We start from the raw sequence: 16,004 nt of genomic DNA, 5'->3' as shown, positions 1-16,004 counted from the left end.
TGGACTTCTTCTTTCTCTTTTATTTGTTTGGCCTGGGCCGAAATGGTTAGGCCGACGATAATGAAAGTTGTCTTGTAAGAAAAAAACAAAGAAAAGCCGACCTAAAAATTCAAATAACCAACTAATAAAACATGGATTAATTTTCTATACACTGACAGTGTATAACTTTTACCATTAGATACATAACACAAATCCAAATTTGAATTTGAAACCCAAATTTTGTATACGTATCGTGCATTCAACCATAATAGTGTATACACTGTTAGTGTATACAAAATTTACTCATAAAACATTAGGTTTAACTCCAAAAACCCAATCACAAAACCCAACGAAAATAACCACAAGCCCACCGAAAAATTAACAAAAAACCAACCCAACCTTTCTTTCTATTTTTTTTTCTTTCTTTTCTTTTCCTTTTCTTCTTCTTCTTCTTCTTTTTCTTTTTTCTCTTCGGTGAAGTTGAAGCTTCCTCACTGCTGGCGGCCATGGCCACCACCGTCGGACGCCGGTCACTGGCAAACTCTTTGGTCACGAAAAATTATCAAAATACATACCCCAACTCAATTTTTCATGTAGAATCTGTTTTTGGTCTTAGTTTTTATTAAAAAAAAAACCAAAAGTGGCGAAATGGCCAAAAAAATCCAATTTTTTTATTTTTTTTAAATCACTATAATCACCACTAAAATCACAAAATTTATACCAATACACCCCTCATGATTTTTCCAACATAACTATGAGTTGAAATCAATGAAAAGCAACAACAATATAACAAAATTAAAGCAAAACAGTCCAAAAAAAAAAATCCTTCAATGCTTTTAAGGCTCAAAAACTCCAAAACTTTGGATAACCAAATATTTTCGGACCTATACTAGCTAATGGTCATCTATTTTGACAAAAAATAAGCACAAAAGAATCACTAATATGATTCATTTTTTGTTTTGGCATTTTTACAAACACTTAACATGCATTCATAGGACCGTTTCTCTTTTCGTAATTTTATGCATGGTTTATCCCAAAAACTTCAACAACACCACAATAACAACAAAATCAGTGAAAGAAAGAGATAAATAGGTAGCAAAACATGCATTTGATCTAATTAATTAAGAAAAGGAAAAGCTGGAAAAAAGAAGAAAAAATACCTCAATGAGGGTTGTCGTCCCTTGACTAAAGTTTTGAGGAAATTCCAAGCTTTAATTGTCCAACCGGTAGCTGCCCCTCCCTTTTTTTTTTTTTTTATGTTATGTGTGAGTGTGTTAGGAGAGCCGAGAGAGAGTCAAGAGGGAGAGAAGAGTTTGGGTGTTTTTTCTTATTTTCTTCTTTTTGTAGTGGCAGTTTGCCAATGAGCCGAGAGAGAGGGGAGTGATTTTGTATTGGTGTGTGTTTTGTTGGAAAAATTCTTTTTGGGAGGGAAGAGGGCCGAGAGTGAGAGTTTTTCTTTTTCTGTGTTTTGTGCAGTTGAGAGACTAGAGAGAGCCGAGATGTGAGAACCCAAAAAAAAAAAATTCACATTTTCTCAGCATTATTTTATTTCTTTGCCTACATTTTATACTTTCCTTGGAAATATTAAAATTTCTATGCATTTTTACAAGTAAGTATAGTTTTAAAATTATTATTGTAATATGAGTTAGTGTACGTTAGTTTGAAGTGCGTTATAGACGTGGGACCCGCTAGTGCAATATAATTTTGGTAACTAAGTGAGTTTTGTGCTAAGTGTTATTATTTTTCAAGATGTTAGGAGATAATTGGAGGTTAGTTAGATAGATTACCATTGAGAGACAAGAGGAGAAATTTGAAAACAAAAGGAGCCAAGTGTCACAAACCCATTGGATGTTGGATCTGACCAAGAACTTCTTAACTTTCCTAAAATCAATTTTGACTCAATTTTCTCCTATTTTTCTTGTGTCTTGGCTGAATCTCTTGAGGAGGAAAACAAGAGAGAACTCTTCAATTTCTAGCTTCCAAATTTACTCAAATCTTGAGTTTCAACCAACCAAATCACAAACTACACCATACAAGTGATCATTAGGGAAGGTTAAAGGTGTTGGTGGAGTTGCTTTGGAGGAGGAAAGATTAAGCTCCCACCTTTCTTGTAGTTTTAAGGTATTTTACCAAGAACATTCTCTTTACTTCAATTAATTGTTTAGTAGTGGTTTTTAGTTGTTTTAGATGTTGTTTTGTGGAAGATTAGCACTTAAATGCATGAATTCCAGTTTTGGGTTTCATTTTTACCCTGTTCTTCCCGGACCTATTAGGCCATGATGGAGGCCCAATCAGTTCTTGCCCAAAACATAAAAGTTGTTGATAATTGAGTTAGTTAACTACCTGTAAAATTTCAACTCAATCAGAGCACTATAGCATATGAAATGACCGAAATACCCTTGACTGACCATGAGTCTTGTTTCGCACCCAGATTTCTATTTTTGTGGAAATTTCCATTTTTTACCATGAAAATACATGATTTGGCTTTGGAGGGCTTCATAAGAAATGTAGGGTTATGTCTTGGCTTCGAAACACCATAAGATACGCCTCAATCGGACTTCGGCAGCCTGAGTTATTGTCGTTGAATCATAGTGCAGTTAACAAGCCCGAATGTGAAATACTGGTTCTGTAATTTGGAATTTTGACTTAGATACACTACAAACTGGACTGAGTTGTCTTCATAAAAGTTGTAGCCCTCTGTCTTAGCTTCGAAGCGGTATAAATTACACCCCAATCCGATAAGTGTAGCTTCGGTTGTGTCCATTACGGAAAACAATATCAAATCTGTCTTTTAGTTCTTGGCTTAACCTTCATTTCCACACATGCTCCTAGCTTAATTTTGTACTTGTATGACTTGGAGCCTATGGAATGGCTATTGAAATGAGATGATTTTGGATATGACTTTGGGTTTGATTGAGGAAAAGAATGAAACCATAAATGGCTGGAAAATAGGTAAATACAAAGGGCATGCTGCTCAAATTTACGCTCGAGAACTAGGTCGATGTACTTGCGACTTGAGTAAGACTTGAGAGCGAATACCACGTGAACCATCTAGGGTATTTACGCTTTCTTTGCCATTTCGACTCAAATAGCGATTTTAAAGTTTTACAAGTGAGTCTAAGTTTTACAAATACTTATGTCCTTTGGTTTCAATGTACTCTTTTTACTACCAAAACCATATTTATACTTTGTACTAGTACGTATTCGACTTTTCTTTGACTCACTTACATCTTTGATGGTTGAAGCATAATATATTCATTTGATTATATTAGGATACCTTGGTGATTGAGAGTATTATCCAGAAGGAAACTTTGGACGTTATTTTGCTTAAATAGGTGAGTGTTCCTTGTTGTTATGTTACTCTTGACTATATGTTTTGTTCCATGGTATGGATATTTGATTCAATGTTAAATGCTTTCAATGATTGCTAAAAATGAGTTTTCTGAGCAAGTGTGTATTTTATCGCACTCGATCTAAATAAAATGTGAAATTTTCAATGTTAAGTGTTTACATGTTAGTTGCGCATGTATGTAAGTCTTTTGGCTGAACTGGGCCCTTGTCCTTCGTTGCCGGTCGACTCGAGCCAGAAGCGGACTCGGTCGGACGATTTGCTGACCCTGGGTGAAAGTTTGGTATACTCGAATATTACCTTGTTGTCGGGTGGAGCCTGACCAACATCCAGGAGGGGGTGAACGAACGAACGAACGAGGGTTTTACTTACAAAAATGCATTTTCAAATGATTGGAGGAATAAGGGAAATGACAGGAGAACGAACGAACGAATGAATAAATGGCTCCCTGTGAGCCCGTATCCTTTTAATGTATGTGTTATTATCGCTTTTCCTTGTAAATGTTTCTTGAAATATTTATACTCTATGTTTAATGTATTGGATTGCTTGTTTGATTATGTGTTCGGAATCTCACTGAACTTTTAGTTCATTCCTTTAGTTTTATTTTCCTTAACAGGGGAAGGCGAGCAAGTACGAGAGCTTTGTAACGACTAACCTAGTCTAGTTCTTTTGATTCTTTTGTAATGGTTCTTGCCCTAGTGCTTGACACGGGCTAATTGTATGAAGAATTGAGAACCTCTGTATAATCAATGTTTGTATTTCCTTTTGAGATAGCAATGTATATAAGTTTCGTTTAAGTTTTGGATCGTTGTTATGTAATTATTGTGGTTTTATTCCAGTTTTGATTGAGGTCTAAAGTGAACGACTAACTCCCGGCGAGAGTTGGGCAGACGGTTCGCCGAACCCTTTGGTTCGCCTTAGGATGAGGTGGGGCTGTCACAGTTGGTATCAGAGCCTGTTTCACGTGGTCTCTGCGCGGAGTGAGTCTGGACTGAGTGATGAATAGGTATGAAGGATTAAGTGCTCGTTCGAGCATAAGCTATGAATTGTGAATGTTATAGGCCTTAAATTTTCTTATAGTATTTGAGGACCATAGATAGGTACGTCAGGAAGGAATCTTGATTGTAGATAGTTTACTCTTGGGACTGGCCAGCTTGAGATGTGAATTATCTTATTTCGGATTCTTGTGTCCGAGTACTCTAGAGTTGAGGCGGTATTAGGTATTGGAGATTTGAATTTTTGGGAACATGAATAGGCTTTGTTTGACCAAAATGAGTGCAAGAGGTCAATGGACTTCTAGTTTGGATGGTAAGTGACTTGAGAGACCGAACGGGGTTATTTAATTGATACTGGGACGATATTGCCTTTTCTTTTGATTTGCCCTTATACCGTTATGACATGACATTGGTTTGAATATTTGTGCATATGATTATCTGTCTAATTTGACATGAATTTGTGTATTTGATCGTCTGTCTTCTTGATATCTGGTGTGTTATGTGTGTATATGTTTATTTGTGTATTGGTGTGCTAGAATTTGATTACTTTCGTCCATTTACTACATTTATTCACTAAATTACCGTTTGGAGAAAAGAAAACAAAAGAGAAAAAAATATATATGGAGAGAATACGTAGTCGCGGACGTGGTCGTGGCCGTGGGACTAAGCGAGTCCAAGTGCCAATAGAAGAAAGGGAAACAACAGCTGAACCAGTACAAGGACCCAGGATTGAAGCCGGAGACCAAATAACGACGGCAATTCAACAAATGACAAATATTTTAGCGAGATTGGTGGACCAACAAGGTCAAATGCCCGTGAATCAACCCCAAAACTCTGAAATAGGAGAAGATCGAGCTCTTGAGAGGTTTCAAAAGTTTGCACCTCCAAAATTCTCTGGAGGGCCTGATCCGAACATCACTGAACAGTGGGTAGAGGCCATGGTGAATATATTCACAGTTTTGAACTACACTGAACAGAGACAAGTGAGCTTTGCAGTGTTTCAGTTTGAAGGGCCGGCTCGCGCATGGTGGAATGTGATTAGAGCAAAGTGGAAAAGAGAACGGACTGTATGGACGTGAGCGAACTTTGTAAGAGAATTTAACGAGAAGTACCTCCCACCTTTAGTCCAAGAAAGGAGGGAGGATGAATTTATTGGACTACGCCAGGGGACCTTAAGTGTGGCTGAATACGAAACGAAATTCACCAAACTATCCAAGTTCGCTTCCGAATTAGTAGCCACGGAACCGAGAAGAGTGAGACGGTTTATACAGGGATTGAGTTTGAAAATTCAAGAAACTCTAGCGGCGGTTCAAGTGAATACGTTTATAGAGGCCCTTGAGAAAATCCAACGAGTTGAGAATGTAAAGGCACAGGTAAAAGCCTCCCAAACTCGAAAAAGATGTGCATCTGATAGTGTGATTGAGGAACCTAGTGAATTGATAGCACCCTCTAAAGTGCAAAAGGTGAACCCTTTACCCCACCCACCATGGACATTAGGGATGTTGGATGAAAGATCGACAAAAGGAAACCAAAGAGGACATGGGGAAATTTCCCAAGAAAGCCAAAAGATGGCTTCTTACTTGTCTTGTGGCTACTGCGGAAAGGCCAATCACACCGAGAATGATTGTTGGCGGAAAGGGCGGAAGTGTTTGATTTACGGAAGTGGTGATCATCAAGTTAGCAACTGCTCGAGGAGGCAGTCACGTGAAAGTAGTACTCCACAATTGGATGGAGCCAAATCAAAACAAGCGAATGAAAGAGGGAAGCGAACAAGTATATCGACAAAGGTGTATGCCATAGACAACCAACGAACTCCTGAATCATCAGAGGCAACGGAAGGTAAAAATTTTGAGTACGAAATTTCTTAAGCGGGAGAAAGTGTGAGAACCCAAAAAAAATTTCACATTTTCTCAGCATTATTTTATTTCTTTGCCTACATTTTATACTTTCCTTGGAAATATTAAAATTTCTATGCATTTTTACAAGTAAGTATAGTTTTAAAATTATTTTTGTAATATGATTTAGTATACGTTAGTTTAAAGTGGATTATAGACGTGGGACCCGCTAGTGCGATATAATTTTGGTAACTAAGTAAGTTTTGTGCTAAGTGTTATTATTTTTCAAGGTGTTAGGAGATAATTGAAGGTTAGTTAGATAGATTACCATTGAGAGACAAGAGGAGAAGTTTGAAAACAAAAGGAGCCAAGTGTCACAAACCCATTGGATGTTGGATCTGACCAAGAACTTCTTAACTTTCCTAAAATCAATTTTGACTCAATTTTCTCCCATTTTTCTTGTGTCTTGGCCGAATCTCTTGAGGAGGAAAACAAGAGAGAGCTCTTCAATTTCTAGCTTCCAAATTTACTCAAATCTTGAGTTTCAACCAACCAAATCACAAACTACACCATATAAGTGATCATTAGGGAAGGTTAAAGGTGTTGGTGGAGTTGCTTTGGAGGAGGAAAGAATAAACTCCCACCTTTCTTGTGGTTTTAAGGTATTTTGCCAAGAACAATCTCTTTACTTCAATTAATTGTTTAGTAGTGGTTTTTAGTTGTTTTAGATGTTGTTTTGTGGAAGATTAGCACTTGAATGCATGAATTCCAGTTTTGGGTTTCATTTTTACCCTGTTCTGCCCGGACCTATTAGGCCATGATGGAGGCCCAATCAGTTCTTTCCCAAAACATGAAAGTTGTTGGTAATTGAGTTAGTTAACTATCTGTAAAATTTCAGCTCAATCAGAGCACTGTAAAATATGAAATGACCGAAATACCCTTGACTGGCCATGAGCCTTGTTTCGCGTCCAGATTTCTATTTTCGTGGAAATTTCTATTTTTGACCATGAAAATGCATGATTTGGCTTTGGAGAGCTTCATAAGAAATGTAGGGTTATGTCTTGGCTTTGAAACACCATAAGATACGCCTCAATCAGACTTCGGCAGCCTGAGTTATTGTCATTGAATCATAGTGCAGTTAACAAGCCCGAATGTGAGATGCTGGTTCTGTAATTTGGAATTTTGACTTAGATACACTACAAACTGGACTGAGTTGTCTTCATAAAAGTTGTAGCCCTCTGTCTTAGCTTCGAAACGGTATAAATTACACCCCAATCTGATAAGCGTAACTTCGGTTTTGTCCATTACGCAAAACAACGTCAAATATGTCTTTTAGTTCTTGACTTAACCTTCATTTCCGCACATGCTCCTAGCTTGATTTTGTAATTGTATGACTTGGAGCCTATGGAATGGCTATTGAAATGAGATGATTTTATATATGACTTTGGGTTTGATTGAGGAAAAGAATGAAACCATAAATGGTTGGAAAATAGGTAAATATAAAGGGCATGCTGCCCAAATTTACGCTCGAGAACTAGGTCGATGTACTTGCGACTTGAGTAAGATTTGAGAGCGAATACCATGTGAACCATCTAGGGTATTTACATTTTCTTTGCCACTTCGACTCAAATAGCGATTTTAAAGTTTTACAAGTGAGTCTAAATTTTACAAATACTTTACTTATGTCCTTTGGTTTCAATGTTCTCTTTTCACTACCAAAACCATATTTATACTTTGCACTAGTACGTATTCGACTTTTCTTTGACTCACTTACATCTTTGATGGTTGAAACATCATGTGTTCATTTGATTATATTAGGATACCTTGGTGATTGAGAGTATTATCCGGAAGGAAACTTTGGACGTTATTTTGCTTAAATAGGTGAGTGTTCCTTGTTGTTATGTTACTCTTGACTATATGCCCTGTTCCATGGTATGGATATTTGATTCAATGTTAAATACTTTCAATGATTGCTAAAAACGAGTTTTTTGGACAAGTGTGTACTTTATCACACTCGACCTAAATGAAATGTTAAATTTTCAATGTTAAGTGTTTACATGTTAGTTGCGCATGTATGTAAGTCTTTTGGCTGAATTGGGCCCTTACCCTTCGTTGCCGGTAGACTCGAGTCAGAAGCGGACTCGGTCGGACGATTTGCTGACCCTGGGTGAAAGTTTGGTATACTCGAATATTACCTTGTTGTCGGATGGAGCCTGACCAACGTCCAGGAAGGGGTGAACGAACGAACGAGGGTTTTACTTACAAAATGCATTTTCAAATGATTGGAGGAATAAGGGGAATGACAGGAGAACGAACGAATAAATGGCTCCCTGTGAGCCCGTATCCTTTTAATGTATGTGTTATTATCGTTTTCCCTTGTAAATGTTTCTTGAATTATTGATACTCTATGTTTAATGTATTGGATTGCTTGTTTGATTATGTGTTTGGAATCTCACTGAGTTTTTAGTTCATTCCTTTAGTTTCGTTTTCCTTAACAGGGGAAGACGAGCAAGGACGAGAGTTTTGTAACGACTAACCTAGTCTAGTTCTTTTGATTCTTTTGTAATGGTTCTCGCCCTAGTGCTTGGCATGGACTGGTTGTATGAAAAATTGAGAACCTCCATATAATCGATATTTGTACTTCCTTTTGAAATAGCAATGTATATAAGTTTCATTTATGTTTTGGATCGTTGTTATGTAATTCTTGTGATTTTATTCCGATTTTGATTGAGATCTAAAGTGAACGACTGAGTCCCGGCGAGAATTGGGCAGGCGGTCCGCCGAACCCTTCGGTTCGCCTTAGGGTGAGGTGGGGCTGTCACACGATAGAGTTTAATAGAATTAGGTGGAGTTTTGGTTAATCAAAAATGATGATTTTTCACCAAAAATGAAAAGAAAGTTGAATAGCAACATGGAGTGCAAAAGTGGGTTAATAGTGCATTTAGTGAAACAAAATGGTTAGCATGATTTTTAATTTCTTGATTTTCTTTTTTTTCTCTCTTTTTTTTCTTTTTGTTTCTTCTTTTTCTTTTTTTTTTGTTTTTCTTTTCCTAAAAGGCTAAAACAAACCTGCAAAATGAGAGAGATACACATTAAAATACAAGAAACTAAATAACTCATTACATAGAAAAAATTCAAGAAAACATTAAAAATTGATAAAAATTTGGTGTCTACACATATCTTATGAGATAAGATATACCATGCAAGTTTATCAAAATATTTTTGAGATTTGTCCTAGATAAATTGCCTTCTATACACTAAATTTTGTTCCATATATATATATATATATATATTTGTTCAAATCTTACCGTATGAGATATGGAATGTTAAAGAATCCAAATCTTTGTGAAAGTTTAGGTTATCCTACTTATGCAGTAGGCATAATCAGATAAGGTGGAGTTAAGATCCGATTAAGACCTTTTGTAGAGAGTTCTTGAGAAATAGAAGGAAGAAAGTTTAGCCAAAAAGAAGAGTAAATTGGCTCTCTCTACTTCATTGGTTCCTCATTTTGTCCAAGAATACTACTTCTATCATTTTCAAAAGTGAAAGCATTTTATCTCTAAAACTATTATTTTCTAGATAAACAATATATTCTAGATAAAATAGTGGATATAAGATAGAACTTAAAACTTGAAAGAGTTTCAAATGTCACAAGAGGAGGTTGAATAAATGCATGAAATTTGAGTTTGTATTTATGATGATGAGGCGTAGTGAAAGGTCCTGTAACAAAGGTTTCTTAAGGTTTAGAAATATAATTTTTTTTTTATGGAAAACCATGATATTTGATCATGGAGTTCATAATGATTTATGAATAATTTTTATAACTTATAGAGATGGTTAAGAACCATAAATTTAAAATAGATTCCATATTCGACAAATAGAATTAACCTTAGTCAATCCACCTAAGGGTATAAAAGTCTATTCGGTGCAAGAGAGTTTTTAGAGTAAAGAGCATTATGGAAGGTAAATTTCTTACCTATAAAACTTGATCGATAGAGAGGTTAGCATTAAAGATAAGCAATTATCTTGAAAAAAAAACCTACTAACTTATCAATAAACTTAAATTCATTTAGATTTACTTACTTGCTTTAACTACGAGTTATGGCATGGTAAATAGACATTAAAACCACTATCGTTAAATGGCAACAATAAATGATTGCATACGTGACACAATTTATAGATTTCTACATCTTGTGTGCCAATAAAGCAAGTCCCTAAGAACTGTATAATCCATTTTCATAAGATAATCAAAAAAGTTATTTTTTCAAAAAGTGTGGACAGGTCTTATGTTTATAGATGATTTAGTGGGAGCTATCATAGTATCTTTGTTATATATGTTATTGACATATGATACATGGAAAAAGTATTCCTACACTCCAAAATTATTTGTATAGTTACCCAAGATTTTTTTCATGATATTAAGAAGAAGCAATTGTAGACAAAGAAAATTTATTTAATTTATTTAGTCAAGATTAAATAAATTGAATTGATCTTAATTAAATTAAATTAAATTGTAGAAGTCCATTATGTTTTGGACTGTCAAATTGGGCCAATATTATATGGGCTATTAAATCAAATTAAATTTGTAATGCCTATTTAAGTTGGAATGAATTAATTAATTTGTTAACTCACAATGGACTATTTAGATTGGCCCACTACTTAAGCCCAAGTTAAATAGATTTCTTGAGTGACAAGTGATCCAAAATGCAGGAAGGTTCTAAGGGTTTTTTTGAAGATTTAACCTACATATTTTGGCTATAAATAAAAGTCTTCCCTCAAAGCAAAGACACGAGAAAAAAAATTACTAACTTTCGGAGAAACTCTGTCAAATTTTCTCAAGAGTTTTCTTTCTTAAATTCAAGTCCAAATCAAGTCAAACAAATCCTCCCGCTATCGGTGTTGAAGATTTGAAGTTCCAAGTGTTTGACACTATCATCAAATCAATTGTTTTCCACACCGAAATTGTAGGAAACACCCTTTCGATTGGAGAACAAGTCTTTTCGTCCCTTCAATTGAAGCTATTCGAAGAAAAGAATCAGGGGATTAATTTCTTTGATTCAAAAACTTTCAAAGATTGTAACCTGCTTATTATTTAATTTAATAAATTTGATATTTATGCAAGTTTTCTTGTTTTTTATTTTAGGCAATAAAATTTGTGCTTACAAATTTCTGGCACGCCCAGTGGGACCATCTCTGCCTCTCATCTCTTTTCTTCCAACAACTTACCAGTTTCAAAATTCAATGGAGTTCAAGAAGGTGAACTTTTCTCTTGAAGGCTTAGTTGCTGATGTCTCAACCACTCAAGGGACGCAGTATACTGCACCTCTGACAAGGAGCAAGACCAAGAAGTTAGCACAGAAGGCTAAGACGAACGTTGTGACTGAAGAAGCAAACCTCAAGATGCTTCCCAACAAGAAAGGAGCCCATGATGAATCCATTGATAGCCCAAGTGATTCGGCTGCCTCTGTGGTGATGCCCATCATGATGACCAATACTACAACTGTGGAAAATCAGATTTTGAATCTAGCCAAAATTGTCAAAGAGCTAGTAGTGCATGTGCAAAGTCAAGATGCCAAAATAGTCAAATTAATGGATATGACGAAAAATATAGGCGAAAATAGCCTTAGTATGTCCAAACAGAAATCCAAAGTGCAAGATGAAGGCGACTCATCATCAAGGAGGAAGGAGAAAGAGGATGCGAAATCACAAGTTAGGAAGGAATTTTCAATCTCCCCTGATGGCACCATTCATGTTGATAATTTGAAAGAGTTTATCGAAGGCACAATTAAGGACAAAATTGGTGGAAGTGCCAAGTCGTATATTGGTTACACCAAACCTTACACCGCTAGAGTGGAAAGTTTGAAGATGCCTGTGGGATATCAATCTCCAAAATTTCAACAATTTGATGGCAAGGGCAACCCTAAGCAACATATTGCACATTTCGTGGAAACATGCAATAATGCGGGTACTGACGGTGACTTGCTCGTTAAGCAGTTTGTTCACTCACTGAAGGGCAATGCTTTTGATTGGTATACAGATCTGAAGTCTAGAACCATTGACAGTTAGGAGCAGTTAGAACATCAATTTCTTAGTCACTTCTATAGCACAAAGAGAACTGTCAGCATGATTGAACTCTCTAATACACGTCAATGGAAGAATGAGTCTGTCATTGATTTCATCGACCGTTGGAGGAATCTAAGCTTAAATTGCAAAGATCAAATTTCTGAATCTTCCACGATCGAGATGTTTATTCAAGGTATGCACTGGGGACTCAGATACATCTTACAAGGTGTACAACCAAAACGTTTGATGAATTGTCCACAAAAACCCACAAGTCGAAAATTAATCTTGATGGACAAGAACTGCCAGTTCCGGACCCTCACAAGGCTAAAGAGAGACAAGAAGCGAGGAAATGGGGCAAGCCACCATTCAAAAATGAAAAGAAGGAGGCTATGACTACAAGTATAACATCTTTTAAGGTCGTTCCCAAAACTGCCAGGAGAGAAGACAGGAAGATCAATGCACATCAAGAACAAGAAAAGAGGAAACCGACTTTCAAGGAGATACAAGATAAGGAGTACCCTTTCCTTGATTCTGATATTTCTGGTATGGTTGACGATCTGTTAAGTATAAATTTGATCACGCTTCCTGAGATGAAACGACCTGACGAGGCCATGAACACTGAAGATCCCAATTATTGTAAGTATCACCGATTGGTTGGGCATCCCATTCAAAAATGCTTTGTCTTCAAAGACAAAGTAATGGAGTTGGCGAGACAAGGGAAAATTCTCCTTGAGGAAGACAAGGCAAGTGTGAATCAAACGTCCATTGATTCTCTGCAATCCATGGAGGTTAAAAAGGTCAGGGTACCTGCATTGCCAACAATTCAATTTGGGTCACTTGATCCCATAGAAATCAAACAAGAAGGTGTTCCTTTAACTTTTCAAGAACAAGCATATGAAGATGAGAAGGCATTACAACCCAACATGAATGATGAAGGGTAGACTTTAGTCACGCGAAAAAGGAGGCGACATTCCCGTTCATCTAGTAAGGCGAACAAGGCTTTAACAAGAAGTTTGGTGATCTGGAAGGGGAAAGAGAAGGATATAAAGAGAAACAATGACTGTTGTAATCTTCAGGGAAATTGAATCTGCAAGCAAAAGTCGCGAACTCCGGTCACTCTAAAAGAATTCATGCCAAAAGAATTCTTTGATGTTGATGTGGTCGCAAGTCACACAACGCGAGTAGATCACGTCGAAAAACAAAAAGATAATACTCGCGAATTTCTCTGTGAGATAGCCCGTCTGCCTACCGACAATGAAAAAGGTCGTGTGCCCATCGAAAATGAAGAGGTGAACGTCACAAGTATCACTTTTACTAGTAAAGACTTGTTGCTCAGGTCAACACCGCATAACCGCCCTTTGTTTGTGACTGGTTATGCAAATGAGCAAAAAGTGAATAGAATTTTGATAGATGGAGGTTCTGTAGTCAATATTCTTCCTTTAAAGACTCTGAAGGAGCTCGGCATCCCGGTTGATGAACTCTCCAACAGTCGATTGATGATCCAAGGTTTTAATCAAGGAGGGCAAAGAGCTCTTGGATTACTAAATTTGGAGAAAGTCATTGATGACATGACGTCTAGAGCACTGTTATATGTGTTAGGTGCTAAAACAACATACAATGTACTGTTAGGAAGGCTCTGGATTCATGAAAATGGAGTTATACCATCAACTCTTTATCAATGTTTCAAGTACTGTCAAAATGGGGTAGCAAGAAGTGTGAAAGCCGATGATAATCCTTTCAACGAGGCGAAAGTGTATATCGCTGATATCAAATTTTACATCAAAAGGCATAATGCGAAGGATAAGTCTGAGTAACCTCTATCTGTGGATAAAATCCAGAATCCCAAATCTCCGAGTGCAAAAGGGGAGAAAGTGATAAATTCAAAATCAAAAGAGGAAGTTCATGAAGAAACTGATGTTTCATTGCCAAACAACGAATCAGTTGTCTTTCGCTACCCTTCCAAGTCAAGAATGGAACAAGAACAGTCACCTGCAATTCAGCATGAAACTCTAAAAGGTTTGACTCTTCCGGTAGTTCATCTTGATACAAAGAAGGGGTCATTTCCTTCACTTAAAAGGTCTAACCTTTTAAGCAAAGAATCTGAAGTCGAACAAGACACCATACCAAAGTTAAGAACCAAAAAAGGTTTTGATCCCATTGCTTATAAGTTTTTCGCTAAGATTGGATACGATCTCAAAGAATCTGCTGTGTTAAATGTTCCATCCTATCAATCTACTGGTGACATGATGCATTGGTTGAATCCTACCCAAAAGATGTTGAAGAAAAAAGGATATGCCGTTAAAAATCTCAAATTTGGTCTTGGCTATTCCTCTCATACACCAATTCGCATCAAGATCAATAGAGTTAGTAGCCAATATATTACTGTGGAGAATGAGTTTTCTCAAATAATCGATAAATTTCAAACTTTTCACGGAAAGGAGAATAAAACTCCACGGGTATCTGTTTTTAAGAGGTTAGGACCGTAAAGAAGACAAAAGTCTCAAAACTCTCATAAGAGTAAGGGAAAAATAACAAAGTCATTGCAAAATCTTGAAGAACCTTCTGATTGTTCTCATAAATTTGGTAGCATCATTCATTCGAGAATGAAAAAATGCACAGACCTTGTAGTACAGTGTGGAACTAAGTTGAAGGTTAAGGAGCATACCGTAGTGTACACAAGACCAAAAGAGAATGATGAAGAGAGTGTTGCTTCATGCAATCATATAACTCTAATTGACGGTGACTCTCCTGAAGAAGAAGAAGATACTGAAGACGCTGCACCTGAATTGAAAGAAGGTGTTAAGACCACTGTGGATGATTTAAAGGAAATCAATCTTGGTACTTTAGAGGACCCGCATCCAATATACGTAAGTGCTTTATTGAACCCTGACGAAGAAAAGGTATACATTGATCTCTTGCGGGAGTATCAAGATGTTTTTGCATGGACTTATAAGGAAATATCGGGTTTAGACCCAATAGTGACCGTCCACCATTTGACTGTTAAAAAGGGAGTTCGACCTGTGAAGCAAGTACAACAGCGGTTTAGACCCGATTTGATTCCACTGATCGAAATTGAAGTCAATAAACTTATTGAAGCCGGGTTTATTCATGAAGTTAAATATCTCATATGAATTTCGAGTATCGTGCCTGTGCGAAAGAAGAATGGGCAAATCCGCATCTGCATTGATTTCAGAAATCTTAACAATGCTTGTCCCAAAGATGACTTTTCTTTGCCGATCACTGAACTCATGATTGATGCAACTACTGAGCATGAAGTTCTGTCATTTATGGATGGCTCTTCTGGATATAATCAAATTCGATTGGCACCGGAGGATGAGGAGCTCGTTGCATTTCGTACTCCTAAGGGTATTTATTGTTATAAAATAATGCCCTTTGATCTCAAAAATGCTGGAACCACATATCAAACAGCAATGCAAAGCATCTTTGACGATATACTTCATAAAAATATCGAGTGTTATGTGGATGATTTAGTCGTTAAATCAAAGAAAAGAAGTAATCACTTGGAGGACTTGAGACAAGTTTTTGATCGGTTGAGAAGGTATCAATTCAAAATGAACCCTCTCAAGTGTGCATTTGGAGTCACGTCAGGAAAATTTCTTGATTTTGTGGTTCGCCATCGAAGTGTTGAGATTGATCAGACCAAAATTGATGCTATATTAAGGATGCCTAAACCTCGTGACATTTATGAATGAAAAAGCCTTCAAGGGCGATTAGCTTATCTGCGGATATTTATCTCAAATTTGGCAGGAATGTGTCAACCAT

General features: G+C 36.7%; 1 long non-coding RNA gene across 1 annotated transcript; it reads right to left on the bottom strand.

Annotated features, from left to right (window-relative positions):
- Positions 1-204: 204 nt before the first annotated feature.
- LOC140008112 (uncharacterized) lies at positions 205-1,470 on the bottom strand. The gene is made up of 2 exons (XR_011815518.1): positions 1,140-1,470; positions 205-522 (listed from the first exon to the last, which is right to left on the bottom strand). It is a non-coding gene; the product is annotated as an uncharacterized lncRNA (long non-coding RNA).
- Between the last annotated feature and the right edge of the window lie 14,534 nt (positions 1,471-16,004).

Source organism: Coffea arabica, chromosome 6c (assembly GCF_036785885.1).
Source record: "Coffea arabica cultivar ET-39 chromosome 6c, Coffea Arabica ET-39 HiFi, whole genome shotgun sequence".
NCBI lineage: Eukaryota > Viridiplantae > Streptophyta > Magnoliopsida > Gentianales > Rubiaceae > Coffea > Coffea arabica.
The sequence above is the reverse complement of the archived record's forward strand: the minus strand, read 5'-3'. Positions and strand labels throughout refer to the sequence as shown.